At 51.3% G+C, this 15,650-nt stretch overlaps 1 protein-coding gene across 8 annotated transcripts in view; it reads right to left on the reverse strand.

The window, feature by feature from the left end:
• The window catches only part of GRIP2 (glutamate receptor interacting protein 2), a 266,312-nt gene that overhangs the window by 201,895 nt on the left and 48,767 nt on the right, over positions 1–15,650 (reverse strand). The window contains exon 2 of one of the 8 annotated variants that reach the window (XM_083796145.1): positions 11,287–11,798. The exons of the other annotated variants lie outside the window; for them this stretch is intronic. The gene's annotated coding sequence lies outside the window, so the exon portion shown is untranslated. The remainder of the gene's footprint in view (positions 1–11,286; positions 11,799–15,650) is intronic. 8 annotated transcript variants of the gene reach the window in all.

Here is a 15,650-nt window from a genome sequence, read left to right on the forward strand (position 1 = left end):
GGTGCAGGTCACAAGCAGCAACACAAGCCAACTCAGATACGTCTGGAGGAGGTGCCCTTCGTTTCCCACCTCTTTTGGCCAAAGCCCACCTGTAAATCCTAACCTGAGCACGGAAAGCGATGTGCAGACCCTGCAGAAAGTGGCTCCAACATCCCTCAGCCTTGGCCCCAACCCTAGCATTATAACTGCATTATAACTGCACCTTTGCAATGAGACCCAGGACAGAGTCTCCCTCTAGCAGGGAGCATATAGCAATTGCGAATTTACGGCTCTCCTTTAACACAATGGGAATCACAGTCTTGGGTAGAGCTGCAACACCTAGGACAAGCATTTCGCTGCCAATTAAAGCCCTCTTGATCACCTGAATTATTGCATTCAGCTACACACCACCCTACAGACCCCTGATGGTTAAAATGCTGCTTGAGATCCAGGGGCAAGCACCATGCAAAGCTACTGCTTAAGGGCATGCACATTTCTCTGCTTTGTCAGAGCTCCTAAGCCTTGCCCAGCACCTCGAAACCAGACTGTCACAATTCAGAAGGAGCCATCAAAAGCTGCCCAGAAAGGAGAGCAAAGACGTTTTGTTTGCTTAATTAAAGCTGGCTTTGTAATGGAAATTATCATGGTTCATATCAAACAGCAATTAAGAAAGCAGGACATGACTGCTGGCGTTGCTCAAACCACGAGCCAAGCCTTTCCTGGACTCCAGCAAACCCAAATAACGATGACTTAGCCCAGGATGCAGTTCGCTGCTCAGCGGTGTCAACCTGATTCTATCCCAAGCCTCACTACATTTACATTTTCTCTTTGGGCCTAAATCTGTGCGATACAAGATCGTCTCTAGTTTTTCCACAATAAGACCAGAAAATCTTGAAAACACAATCCAAGCACGTAGATAAGTTTTTAAACTGTCTGGCAACTAAAGAAGAAATAAAAAAATATTTTTTCCTTAAAATTTCTCCATTTTTAATCCCACCTCTTGAGTTTTTAATGCTCCAGACATGAACTTTGAGCTGGCAGCCTAGGGGAGGAGGAGGAGGATGAACAGGGAGATGAAGGGCAGGAGGTGCAAGGGCCCCCTTGCTGGAAGCAAGACTGCTGCTCCCTGCTAGCTCCGTTAGCACGGCCTTCAGCCTAAACTAAAGTAATTGCCAGAGCCACGCTGAAGCCCCAGAGTTAAACTGATTTACACCAGGTAAAATCCAGCTGCGGGCGCTCACGTACCTGTCCACAAAATTCACATCAGCCCCTCTGGGAGGACGGGCTGGCAGTGCTCACCACCTGGAGCCACCGCCGCGACCTGCTCAGCATGGCTCAGGAGGCGAGCTGTGCAACACACGAGCGGTGCAGTTAGCTCGGGAGGCATTTCTCACAACTCGCTGGGCTTCAAGCTGTGCTGCAGCACTCCGTTTTCCATTGTACGGCTGTCTTTTGTTGCTTAAACCTCCACCATGTCTGAATGGACTGGGACGACATTTTTCAGGTCAGGCGCTTGCCTTTGGCTATGTATACACCAACACGTATATATATATATATATGTGTGTGTGTGTGTGGATGTACGTCTGGGGGAAGGGGTGACACTTCTTATGAAGCAGTTCAGCTGTTTCTGCGGCCAGCGATGGTCAGAAATCTGAGGGTACGCATGGCATTCCTCGTGGCCGCTGAAGCACAGAAGTATTGCAGCTGGGGCACGATGATGGTGATGCACCACAGACCCCCACCGAGAACAGAAGTCTTCCAGAGGAAGGGAGAGCAGCACCAAGGAGCATAAACCCTCTGCCACTCGTGTTGTTTGGGCTGCCCTGGGTTAGGGCAGTCTGCAACACATTAGAACATCTCGGAGGAGATGGAATAATCCATGCTCTCCCTCTCTTCTGTGAGGGAACTAATTGCGGAGCCAGACTTTGCCCTCCTCCCAGTACAACCTGCCGCATGCCTCCATCGACAGCGCCATCAGCACCTCTCCACCACTACAGGAACGCTTCATTGCCACTCAACAACAGGAAATTACTGTCACTTAAAAAGAAACGGGATGGGGGATGGAATGGTAAGGGTGTGTGTGTGAGAGAGGCTGATATAATGAAAAATGTGAAAACTTCTCAATAGCAAGAAATCCTTTAAAAATCATTACATATAATTGCTTTAAAAAAAAATCATCATCGTTATAATTGAGGGAATCAAAGCACCTCTCTTTCACAGAATCAATCATTGACCCAAGGTACACGTTCACCTAACGAGCTGGTCTTTTTGCAGGCGGGGAAGAGGAAAGCAATTACTTCCACAGCCATCTCCCCCATCACGGGAGGATCCCCACCAGGAGCCTGATCGTGTTCACAGCTTGTTGGGAAAGGGTCCAACTGGACGTGCAATTATGCCTGAAAGGGTGGAGGTGTTCTGCTAACAATGCTCTCATGCCAGAGACTTTGTATCTTTCACTGAGGGACATATGGCAAGGATGAGAATCCAAGTGCCTCTGATATAAATTTAATTGACTCTGTAAAGTTTAAACAAGGATTTAAAGCTTTTCCAGGCCATCGCAACTCCCCTTCTCATTTTCCTTTCATGCAGTCTCCAGGACATGCAGCAGCACCCAACTCTAAGCTTACATCACATTAAATTGCAGCCCAAACAAACAAACCATTTGTTCCCACTCACTTGTGTCTGCTGGCATCGGGAGCCACCCTGCTGTCCCCGAGCACAGTCACACACACGGAAGGGAGCAGACTTCAGACGCGGATATTGAAAAGAGATAAGACAAAATGCATAAAGAACTAGAAAAAGCAGCTGATGGCTTTTGATGTGACTGGACTGGAAATTGCAGTCTCAGCCTTTGAGATGCCCTGGGTGCTGCAGGCACCCACCTGTGAGCTGCCAAAGTCGGGAAGCAACAGGAGCCATCGCTCCCGGGGGGCGGTGAGAGCTGCACCAGACACGGGGATGCAGCCAAAAGTAAACGCAAGTGAAGTCCGACCCGTTTTGGCTTTGGGCCAGGCAGATCTCATCTCCGTGTCCATCACAGGCGGTGGGAGAGGTGGGAGCGTTTGCCCTCCCTCTGCTGCACCAAGGGCCACGTGGCACCCGGCCATCTCCGCCAGCCTCCCTCCCAGCACCTCGCCTGCTAGAGGCACGTGCACCCCTGCTGCGCGCAGGGCAGTACCCCCACGGCGCCAATGTTGTTAATTACACTCATTGTGGAGTCTCCTTGTCTTCATTGCAGGAGCCACGGAAGCAAACAAAAGCAGCCATAAAAGATACCAAGTGCAAGCAGAGATTACATTAGGAAAAAAAAAATCCGGCAATCAGAATAACCCACGTAAAACACCCCGAAAGCAAGAGACAAACAGCGAACGGAGAAAACACGTTCATGCAAACTGAAGTAAAGACTCCCCGTGGACTGCAGAAGGCAACGAAAGAAATAAAAAGCAGATCCAGGCTGCCTTTGAACCTTGTTTTCTCTTTTTAAGCTGCCGCTGATCTTTTTCCCCTCAAGTTTCAAACAAATACTCAGCAACACACACACAAAAACGGCACTAACTTGAGCATCGAGGACAAACAATCAACAGGTGAACTAAGAAGGGTGGCCACGTGCCACGTTGCTGTATTACAGCTTACAGAAAAGGCTTTGTCATTCCTAAACAGGGGTTGGAGCAAACACCAGCTCAGGGAAGGAGCCCCCCCTCATCCCACCTCTGCAAAACGTAGGCACTGAAGGACAGAACTTGTTTCCTTCAGAGCTCATTTCCAGTGTCTTCGGTGAGAGATATACAGGTCTCAGCCTGGAAAACTACGGACTCGATGGGAGTTGTTACCACTTACTAATTTCATGATACTCTACTGTAAGGAAATGCATCCCAGGCAATACAAGAGGAAAAAGAAGACAGGCGGGCTCTGAAATGCTCATGCAAGGACGTTTCTGAGGAAGTGACAGGATTTCTACACAGCAGAGAGCAGAAACGAGTTTATCCTTTTCTCTGTTTTTGACGGAAAATCATTTTGCTTAAAGCCTCTGTACCCCCCCAGGCCCTCAATCAGGCATCGCAAGGTGCGACCCCAGCCCACACCAGCTACCAGGTGCCCAGGTGAAGACCAGGAAGGTCAGCTGTGACCCCCGGTACCTCTGCGGTCAACCAAGAGGCAGGAAAACAAAAGGAGAGGTTTGAAATAGTCAGTGGCTCTCCTTTGATTTAACAAAGGGAAAGGAGAAGAGCATCTGCGTGCCTGCTCTGCCTTTGGGAAGCTCAGCAGCCTCAGCTGGAGGTCTCTGCCCTGGGGTTCGCCCTGCCCTGCCACCCCACACCCCCCCGTCTTCCCACCCCACAATAGCGGCTGCACCACTCGAGCATCTCCACGACACGTGAGCTCTGCCCAGCACTCCTCCTCGGCGCCCACGCGTGCCGGTCTTTGCTCCATTTCCATCAGAAATCCTAATTATTAACCGCGTCAGGCCTAAGTTTCGCAAATCTAAAGCAAGGTGCCTCACATTCTTCATCTTCCCTCCCTGTGTCAGAAACATAAAGTGAGGAATGGAGGCAGCCCCGGCGCATTTTTCAGACCCTTCAAAACCTGCCCGGGAAGCTCATCCGTCATTCGCTTTAAGCGACCAAAACAGAAGTGTCTGAGGCAAAGCAGCGCAGGGCAGCCCTGCCACCTCCTTCCCGAAGCACCGCGCTTTGGGGACGGCGCCGGAGGTGGTGCCAGGCACCAGCTGCCTGCCAGGGGCAGTTGTCACCCCGCACATCCCCCCTGCTACACGACGGGGTGGTCACAGCCCTGTGGGGCCGGGGTAGGGCTCAGCGAGCACACGGTGCACGGAGAAGGTCACACGTTTCAGCAGGGCACGTTCGGGGCACAGAAATGTCAGCTTCTGAGCGCAGTTCCAACCTGGCACTGCTTCCAGCGGCTTACCTGTTAAATCTCCGCTGCACCACGTGCAAGGTTAAACAAGTGGCCTGCCTCCATCTTCTGCCCACCTGGGAACCTTATGGAAGAAAACCTCTTCTCTAGGCAGGGACATCCTATTCCGGCTGCTTAATTTCTCCCTACAAGAAAGCCGTGAGAGGCTGCACAGTGCTAACCGACGCGAGGGACCAGAGACACCGAGCAAGGGCATTGCAGCAGGTTGCAGCTCGGTTCTCCACTGAAATAAGTCAGAGGAATTCAGAGTAACATCCCACAAACAGGGGTAATGTGGCCCTGCTCCACTCCTCTGGATGCCGAGAAGGGTAACTGCAGCAAGGTTGCTCAGGAAAAGGGCAAAAAGAGGGTAAAAATCAGCAGAGCCCCATATTGAAACACAGGGGTGGCACATCCTGACGCTCTCTTCCAATACAGATAGATATAAAAATATGCATTTCTTCAATATGATACAAAAACAAACAAAAAAAATCAGAGCACAGGTAAGAGGAGATCCCTCACTCGGCTTCCTCCCGCATGGTGCAGCTAACCCAGCTCCCCTCCGCACCGACGTGCATCCAACAGAAGGCACCACTTTAGCAGAACACACTCTTTGTTGCCAACATATTTTGAATATTCTCATTTTAAACACACACACACAAAGCTTCGATAAGAACCGCAGCACTAAAGGAGTCTCCCACCAGTAACTCCATTATCCCCAAAGTAATTTTGTAATAGAAGATTTTTAGTCATTACTGTGTTCTTTTTGGAAGGATCAAATTTTCGAGTAAATGTTATTTTTATGAAAAAAATAATTGCATCATTATTATTTCCACTTAAATACATTCTTGCAGAGCTTCAGGGCAGCTCCAGTTTCCTTCTCTCCTATCCTCATCCTCCGAGGACAGGGTAACCTTGTAGGTAGGACCTGCGTTATTGTGTAACGCACTGAGGCAGAGCATCATTTTCTTCCTCTCATTTTGTTTTGCCTTTCATTAGAATGTTCTACGAAAAACATCTTTTTTTTTTAATTGCTTCTGCTAGGTCACATACAGAGGCAGCTTCTCTGTGCACTGATAAGGAACAATTAGAAATCTGGGAAGGACGTTCTGTGACAAAATCAAAGTCCTGAATGTTTGACATTTTCCACAGATTCGCTGAAAAAAAAAAAAAAAAGGAAATCGGCCACAAATGTACGTCTTTTGGCTAATATATGAAAAACTGTGCAATAGCAAGAATCCGGAGTCATGTTTTGCTTTCTTTGAAAAACCATTTCTCCTAGAAAAGGAATTTTGATGAAAACATTTTAAGCAGACAAATGGCCTTTCTGCGAGATACGAGCCATGCAGCACATTAAAGGAGGCCGACTCCTGCCTTTCTCACTGGGGCTTTCCACAATTTTCTTTTGCTTTCATTTCAAATAAAGGTCAACATGTATAGAAAAATATCGGAGCTGCTCTCTGCATGTGGGAAAATGGAGAAGAAAAAAAGCATTACAGCTGTCAAGGCTCTGGCACAACAATCGATGAATTAAACGCTGTCTGCGTCTGACAAGCGCCTCCCGGTCCCGCTCCGCGGCCTGGGCTCCTATGGGATGCCCACAAAGTTTGCAGCAAGCAATAACAACCCTGCCCCGACAAAGCAAACCCTCCACTTCTGGTATCTCTGGCAGACCGACAGCCACCAGCAGGGAGTCACCTGCTGCCAACAAACCCCCCGCGCTCACCACCGGGATGTCCCACCCTGAGCATGTCCCAGCCCAGCGGTGCTGGAACCAGAACGTGGGCAGCACTGGCCCCAAAAGCCACACTTCCTGGCTGCCGGAGAAGGTCACAGACAATCCCACATCCCTGTAGGAACCAGGAAATCTCAGCCAGCTCAACGCCCTCCTCAGCCTGCGGCTGCCAGGGAGCACCTTGTCCCTGCTCGTAGGAAGATGCCGCCGAGAGGCAAGAGGAGGGTTTGCATTTTGGGCGACAAGCAGACAGATTTGATTCAGCCTCAGGCAACTACAAGCTCAAATATCCCTGAATGAAGACATCAGCAGCCTTAGCAAGCCAGCCTCGTCGAGCCCAGTGAGCTGTCGCCAGGTGGATCGTTACCCGCACCTCCTTAACGAGCGGAGAAGCAAAGACTTGAGGTGGCAGAGTACGGAGGACCGAGACGTGCCTCTGTTCTGTGAGCTCAGCTTTAGACAAAATCCAATAATTAATTTCCACCCTGCAAACAAAGCTCTTTGCAATTCCATCCCACTAAGCTCAATACCACTTTCCATTTCATTTCCTCCGTGCCCAGGATGTCCCTCGCTTTCTTCACCCCGCAGTTAATTACCGTAACACAGCCCGCAGTCCTGCAGACTTGATTTTTTTTTTTTTCCAGACACAATTCACAGCAAGTGCAACGCAGCCAGCTCCCCCAGGTCCCGTTCTCACCCACCACATTTTGATGTGCGTATCAAAACCCTCTGAGGACGTCTCCGAGCACCGAGCCGGGACATTTACTCGGAAAACCCCCTGCTCTCTCCGGGGACCTCAGTTGCTACAGACGCGCTCAGGAGCTGCGAGGTGGAGGACAATTCCTCAGGCGGATGGGTTAACTCAGCCACAGAGAGGTGCAGACCTGCAGGGCATGGATGGGCAGTGAACACATTGCCCAACGGGGGGGCAAACTCCTCACTTTTTCCATGCGAGGCAGTCTCCAAGACATAGCTGTGCTGCCTCTGGATACGAAAATCAAACAAACCTGATGGCTAAGCTGTCAAATTTGCCACCAGAGGGAGTTACGGCAATAGAACAAAACACGCTTAAATTGACAATGCAAAAATAAAGCAAAGCGCTGTAGATCCTGAGACATGAATTCAAGAAAAGCACCTTCTCTTTTCCTCCACACCAGTCCTTCCAAGCCCGTAGACAGCAGCAGGACGAACGTCCTGGCCCAGCAGCTGCAGTCTGCTGCACAGATCTGCAGGGACTGGAGACCCACACGGCCGGGAGGTGGTTGGTACACGCTGCCACAGCAGTCGCGTGCAGGAACAGAGCACCATGAACCAGCTGGCCTACAAGCAAAACCCCACAGGGGCAAGCCTAGGTGACCTGGTGCCAGCATCGTGTTAAACTCGAGGAGTTTCTCTCTGGGGATCCTTTTAGCAAGAGACCTCACCGCAAGCCCAAACCCCATGCAGATGCCTCCAGGAAGGCGCTGAGTTTCCCCACTTCAGCTCCACGCAGTTCTGCCTGAGTGCTTCATCCACATCTGGGGTCCCACCCTGCTCCTCCTCCGACTCCTGGACTGGCGTCCCAGAGGGATTCTCTGAACCGTGCCCAGCACAGCGGAAATCTGATTGCAGGGGCCTCTGGATACTGCTGCGATACGGCTCATAAATAATAATTAGCGGAGGAAGCATAGGGCAGAACAGCAGGAATGTGGCTTTCCCATCACCGGCTCCATGAAACTGTGCTCAGTATAGTCATATATAACGCTGCTCTGCAACGGACCAAGACCTACCCTGGGAGAAATGCTGGTTTAGGGTATAAAGACAGGGTCAGCCACCATCCTCAAAAAAAGGAGGCCTCAGTAGACGCAGTTGGAAAAAGCTGGGCTGGGCGTGAAGCGGAGGTGGCCTGCAGGAGCGTTCTGGGCCTTAGAAGGTAAAATGCTTGGAGAAAAAAAAAAGAAAGAAAAATCACGGAGAGATGACGTTTTGGTTGCTTACTTCCATTTCTAAGGAAAACCAAACGTATTCTACTAACAATTGAAGAAGCACGTTATTCATGTATTTATTTATTTCAGGTTGAATAATGAAAAGGGCACAGATGCCAGGCTGTAAGCAGACCCCAGATAATTCTCCTTGTGAAACGCCAGCACCACCAAATAACTAACCCGCCTGCAGCCCTGCTCGAGACAGGGTGGCCACAGACACCCCAGCAGCCACAGAGCCACACTCATTCATGGCCACCGATGTCCCCACAAAGCAAAGCTCAGCTATAAGAGCCACCCGGCGACCTCCAGCGGAGCTGCCGACTCACGTCAAGCTGGTGGGGTTTGATGCGTTGGCAGGACACTTCTCCCAGGTCGAGAGGCAATCGCTCATCAAAATAATTGAGTGCCTCTGCGACTGCAAGGGTTGGACGCTTGCTGCAGACAGGGCACAGGCAGGGTCAGGTCCCTTCTGCGCCTGGCCTGGAGCTGGTGTAAGGGAACCAGCAGTCGGGACACCCCAAGCCGGCCTCTGCCCCGCGGGCAGCACGTCTCCTGTCTCATCTTGAGTCCTAACACACTGTGAAGGCTCCCAAGTCCAGCTCGCGCTGGAGTCAACAACCCTAAACACCCGCCACGTGGAAATTCTCTTCTCAAGCCCCAAATAATAATTCCAGCATTTCCGATATAAAATATCAGACTAACGACATAAATCACAGAGAAGAAAACTGAATCAAGAGGACGCACAGTTCCATGCCCCAGCAATAACACCTTTATCTTCCGAGCTTGGTTTTCCACCTGACTACGTCCTGGGCCAAACAGAACCCAATTGCTGCTCGTGTAGCTCCTAGGAAGGAGGGCACGCAGAGCCTCCTGGGGGTCTGGCCACCGACCTGCCTGCTTACATCCACCCTGCACAGAAAACACGAAGCAGGGAGCAGGGGAGATGACGGTGGAAGCAGGGAAGGAAGCACGGTGAAGCGCATCACGTGTGCGGTGGAACTGAACCAAACCTTTGCCCAGCACGGAGACATCCTGCAATTATTTAGCATGACAAATCAAAACACACAACAACATACCCTCTGGGTAAAATCCAGAGGAAATGTGCTCGTCTCCAAATGTCATCAGCTGGAAGAGTATTTGCATCCCTATCCTCTGTCTTTATCAGCAAAAGGACCTTAAATCAAATTAAAAAGACCTCTTGCCCTACTGTAGCAGTGCAGGGAATTAAAAGGAACCCCGTGTGCTGTGCGCGCCCTCAGATGTTCTTTGATGCGCTCATTAGCAGCAGCAGCTCCGAGTTCAGAAAGCAGCTTTCTCAGAGAGAAAACGACTCTCCCGTGGGACTGCCAAGAGCAGGGTTTGTTTTCTTTGGGACCTGCTTCACTCAGGGACAGGCTCTGGTGGTGCACGAGCCTCAGCAGCATCCGACTGCCTCTCCTGCTCCGGCAGCAGGCAGCAGCAGGCCCATTTCCAGGAAAATCAGAGGCGCAGGCACACTGCAGCAGATTAGCAGCAGGACGAGGAATCAAGCTGGCATCCACTGACTCATCTTCCACGTCCTTAACCAGAACTTCAGCTTCCTCGCAGCCACTGCGATGCGAGAGGCACAAGGGGCTTTTGTGCTGTGCTTTTTGGAGAGCCAGGCTCCAAGAGCAGCTGTTGGGAAGGCACAAGTGTACGTCACCGTCACCACCATCACTGCGAGAGCAGCAGGGCTCAGCAGCCCTCACTGGCAAGAGGTGGAACATTTCTATGGGCTTCTCCCCGTGGAGGGGAAGGAGGCACCTCTGCCTCATCCTTGGGCCCACCTAGGGCTGAGCTCTACAGCTGCTCGTCCCCCTGGCGCTGCAGGACCCCAGCTCTTCACTCCTGGAGCACACATCTGGGTTCAGACAAGCCAAACCCCACTCGTGGTATCAGCAAACCCTGATGTCTTGCACTGCTGATAGACCACGGGGACATGGCATCTTCCTTGGTGACCCACCTGAGGCAGCAGCCCGTGGCCACGCTGCCCACCCATTAGCCACCCATGTCACTGGCTCCGTACCGAACCGCCCTGCCTGCGCCGGGCAGCAGTCACCCAACCTGACCTGCACCCATCGTGCCTGAGCCGGTCCCGTACGCCTGCCACCTCTTCCCCCATAGTTCTGGCACCTCCTCATTCCTGACATCTTAACACTTTCCTCCTCCTACCAACAAACAACACAAAGACATTTAAATCCCCCCCAAATCTCTGTGGCGGGGGAGCGATGCGATATTAACAAGGCAGCGCCAGCAGCAGCGAGAACCCCTCTACCCAGCACCGCCGTCAAAACCCGCGCGAGGCACTCCCAGAAAGCTCTTAGCAATCCATTTTCTTGAAGGACCCAGCCCGTCCCTGGGGATTCGCGGAGGAGAGGCTCCCGCATGGGTTGTGCTTCAGAAGTCTCGCGCAGAGATGGGGCTGTTTGTCGCTAGGCCCCTGGGGACGCATCAAGCTCCTGACATACGGGGATGCAACACATTTAAAAGCAATCTGCTGTCTTACGCTCCGCCATCTGAATTACAGCGCTGCCTGCCAGGCTGAGACTCAGCAAACACCTCTCTCTCCTGCACCTTACGGCGCCGCTCCCCTACTCCTCTTGGTAACCAACTTGATTTAGTAGCAGCTTGGGACCGACTCTGCTGCCCTGTAACAAGAAACTAATCTCTTACCTGCAGCCCGCTAGTGGCCTTCAAAGTCCCTTGACACAAGGCACAGAGATGCCCGACGGCGGTAATTGCCCTTGGTAAATCAAAGGGCCTCAGGACTTTTCCAGGCAGGCAACATCGCTTTTAGCAGCCATCTGTATTTTGGATTTGTTGGAAGGCTGGAGTTGTTTCACGTGGCTACTCAACCACACGTCTTCGGGCCATTTTGGGATATTTGTGTTCAAAGTAGCAAAGAATAAAATAAGCTCTGATTAACACTGCAATTTTTGGATGATCCTGGTGTCTTGAGCACGCCAGCTGCTCCCAAAGCGATGGAGAGAAATGGGAACGTACTTCTGCTGGTGGGGGAGGTGGCACTTCAGTGTAAGCAAGCCTTGCATCTACAGAGGTGTCCAAGGAGGAATTCAGCTCGTTGGAGATGAAGGAGGGCCCAAGGGTCAGAGAACTTGGGTTCTAATCTCTACTTCAACAACACCGTTTAGCATGACTGGAGGTAAATCACTGCAGGCCTTCTTCTGTAAAAGAAAAACAACAATTCCTTCTGCCTTTGGAAGCTAAACATGGCAAGGCATGGCATGGTTTCAAAGGTCAGGCCAGACACTGAGGGAGGTCATCAGGTAGATGGACGAACAGTCGGAGCATTTGGTTGCTCTGGATGAAAAGCATCAGGCAGCACCTTCACCCATGGTGAATGCTTAAGCAGCAAGCACCTTGATGCATTACCTGCCCTGAATGGATGATCAGAGCTACAGACCCACGAGTGCAGCAAACCTTGGCTGCCCTTTCAGGAGAACTCCGTTTGCAAAGTATCTGAGGAAGGCTGGCAGCTTCTCCAGAAAACTTTCCCCAAGTGCTGGTTTGCACGATTCTTACGTTTTTCCTCTAACCAGATTTACATCATGTTTGTATTTGTTTCCTAAAACCCTTCTTGCAGACTAACAGCATTAGTGGGTGCGCTTGAAGAAAATATAGCTTACAAGTCTGCAACGCTGGTGTTTTCATTTTAATACCCCAGAGCATCCCCACCCCACATCTGAGCCGGCCACAGCACAGAAAACACCACGCCGTCCGTAATCACCATTCACGATTTGGATCCACAGGCTAAAGAAGCCACATAGAAGATAAGGCTAACCGAAGAGACGGTGCAGTCTTCAGCAGAAGTAGGCGAAAAAAAAATAAATTACTGGCTAAAAGCTAGCAAAACCCATCTACGACAGACCATTGTGCCCATCGAAGGCAGATATAACTCTGTTATATCAACTCTGTTGATCCACCACCTTGGTTTTCACTATTACCCCTCACAATACGTTCAGCTTCTTGCTTCAAAGCACCCTCGGAGCTACAGCTCCCACCCCGAGTTCCCCAGAGATCACCTGCTGCTCAGAGCAGTCAGGTCTGCAGAGGACTTGGAGTTTGTCTGCCTGGTTTTTAATGCCGTGCATCGCTGTTGAGATGGATTATAAACCAGTTTCACCATTATCGAATCATAACAGCGGGTTATTCAGCCCAGCAAAGGAACATCAGGCTCCTTTGTTTAGTTTTGCCACACTTGAAGGAAAAAGGCACCGAAGTGTTCTCAAGAAGCACTCAGCAGAGGGAGGGATACATTACACTACAAATAGAAATGGAAATGTGAGGGCAGAGTCGTCAGTCACCGCGGCTCTCACGGAGGTTTAGCAGCCAGCGGCTGGATCAGGCGATCCTTTCGGCAACGGAGTCGTGCAAAATAGCGGGGGAATGGGGCACCACGCGAGTGGTGCTGGATTTGCTGGTTTTGCTGGATGCTGCTGAGTTTCTGCTGGGCCCTTCCAGGGAGGTGGGGGAGGTCACGCAGCTCCTCAGCTTGAATCCTGCCCCTGAGATCGAGGCGCCCTGCTAGTGCCAGCGCCTGGCTCCCCACCGCGCCAGGAGGGGAATTATGTCAAGAGTGGAGAGAAACCTCCCTTCCTTGCTGCCAGGCAGTCAGCCTGCAGCTCTCCCTCATCCTTGCGCATTGCCCTGACTCACCTGAGACCCCACAAAACTCAGATGCCACCGCTCGGGGTCTTCTCAAGGGGTCTCAGACATCACAGGTATAATCAACACCACAGAACTTAGTCAGCAAACTGCAAAATATATCTGCTACCTATAGCTTATGTCAGTTCAGCAAGAGGCAGAACTGTATCCCAGCCCACTCCCTGCTCGCTTGGGCTCTACCCCGATGACTTGCAGCAGCAGTTGAAGCAGCACCAGCCTCACACACCCCCTGCTGCAAACCTCGCCCTTCCCGAGAGGCATGCCCCTGCCTTCCCCTGCACAGCTGCACCAAGGCTTCCTTCAAACCTTCCCTGCCCTCTGAATGACTCCGTGGCATTTGGGGAGATCTGGTTACATCTGTCCCATGCCCTGCACCCAAACCCAGCGCTGCCCCCTACAAGCCACCGGCTGCCAAACCCCCTCCAGCAGCAGCTGCACATGAATGCCCCCCCCAGAAGCTCTGGGACCCCCCCCCGCAGCTTGTGCAGGACGCCAACTGCTTGGCAGCAGCCTGCACGGAAGCATGTTGTATCGACGGCCTTATTTCATAGCTTAAAGGATCGTCTCCGCATCGTGTTCCTGAGTTACAGAGTCAGGTCTGGTTTTAAATGTGAATCAAGACAGCGTGCAGCCCAGGCTCGCTTCTGAGCTTTACCGCGTGTTGCCTGGAAGGCCAAAGGACAGGTAACGGGGAGGTACCGTACAGGGCAGAAATAAAGAGAGGAAAAGCGATGAAATACAGCCCCCCCCGGAGCTCAATTACTTCTGACTCATCCTCCCAAACGAGCTCTTTGCCTTCATAAATCAGAGGGAACAGCAACACTCGCGCTGCCGGGAGAGGGTAATTATTCTTGCGCAGCGCGAGGGGAAAGCACACATGCTAATAGTGCCAGCTCATGAGACCGTGCTCGTGTTGGCAGCGAGAAAAAACAGGCTTTCAGAGACAGCGGGGGACCGCTGCGGCCATGCAGCAGCCTGATGGAGGGGCCTGAGCTTGTTGCTCAGCAGGGAATTCGTGTGTCCCCAACTCGGGATGCTCCAGTGTCAGGTGTCTTTAAATTTTCTAGGGATTTTCCTTCAAAGCAGGGACTTCAGAAAGCCTTAAGGGCTTTTCTAAAGTGTGTAGATTTAGAAAATACTGCTGGTCCACAAACAGCACAGAAGAGAGAACGCGATTTTACTCGTGCAGTGTGCTGTCGAGCATGCAAGGGCGTTTTGTTCAATACCTTCTGCTGCAGCAGCCCATGCTCATCACCAGGCTAGCAGGGTATTTGGTGGTATTGCAAATCTTACTTTCCTGAGCTCTTTTATCCTGGATTTATTCATTCTCAGATTTAGTTGCTGGTAGATCAAACTCTCACTATCAGCTTTTCTTTCGTTGTGATCTTTTCTGTTAGGAACAACTCAAAAAAGCCAAGAGCAGACAATTTGAACAATTAAAAGGCAAATCCTTATATTTGTACAGATTTGGCCCGGTGAAGAAACTTACATCGTGATTTTTCCTCAGAGAGCAAACACAACTTTCCTTAGGAGTGTGGCAACTGCAGCGCTGCCAGCAGCTACCCCAGCTGTCAGCCAAGCCTGGGAGGGTGTTTAACAGCAGCAGCTCTTGGGAGCTGATAAATGAGAAAGAAGAAGAGGGACAGCTAAGTGTGCATTTCTAAGAGCCACCAATATTTGAGGTTAGCCAAAATTACAAGGCCAGAAAAACAGAGGCAGACAAATAAGCAAATGCAAGTGGTAGATACGGGTATGAACACAGGTCGTATGTTTAAAAGCAATTTAGGACCTGAACAAAGGGCTGATGTTCTACAAACTGCCACATCCCCCAAAAAAGTCACTCTTTCAATCCTCTTGCCCTCCCCTTCCACTTTTCTACACCACCACAGTAACCCTGAGGGGAAAGCAGTTCAACAGCGACGAGCAGAGGGCTAAGCCCACAGAACGCAAGCCTAAAGGAGAGCGATCACAGCCTCAGCCTCGTGCGGAGCCACATGCGCTGAGCATCCGCTCGGTCTCACGTTCAGGTGAGCAGACAAACCGCGCTCATTAAAGCACTCATTTCTTTTTGGGGCAGCCATCTGTCCCTAGCGCATGCAGTACTCAAGGCAGGTGTCTCCACCGTGCCTGAGTAACAACAAAGCACCAGGCAGCATTCCCTATACGAGACCTGGCCAGTTTTGACCCAACCCAACTTGATCCTCACTGGCAAGACCTCAATCCTCTGTGCAGCCCCAAAAGCTGCTCCTGGGGCACCCCACAACGAGCACCGCCTGGGCACAGGTCCCTCATGCCAGAGCCAACGTGCCATGGGGAGAGCCCCCACCCACCCGCACAGTGTTGGAGGCACC

The sequence above is a fragment of the Anser anser genome (assembly GCF_964211835.1).
Source record: "Anser anser genome assembly, chromosome: 12".
NCBI classification, from domain to species: Eukaryota; Metazoa; Chordata; class Aves; order Anseriformes; family Anatidae; genus Anser; species Anser anser.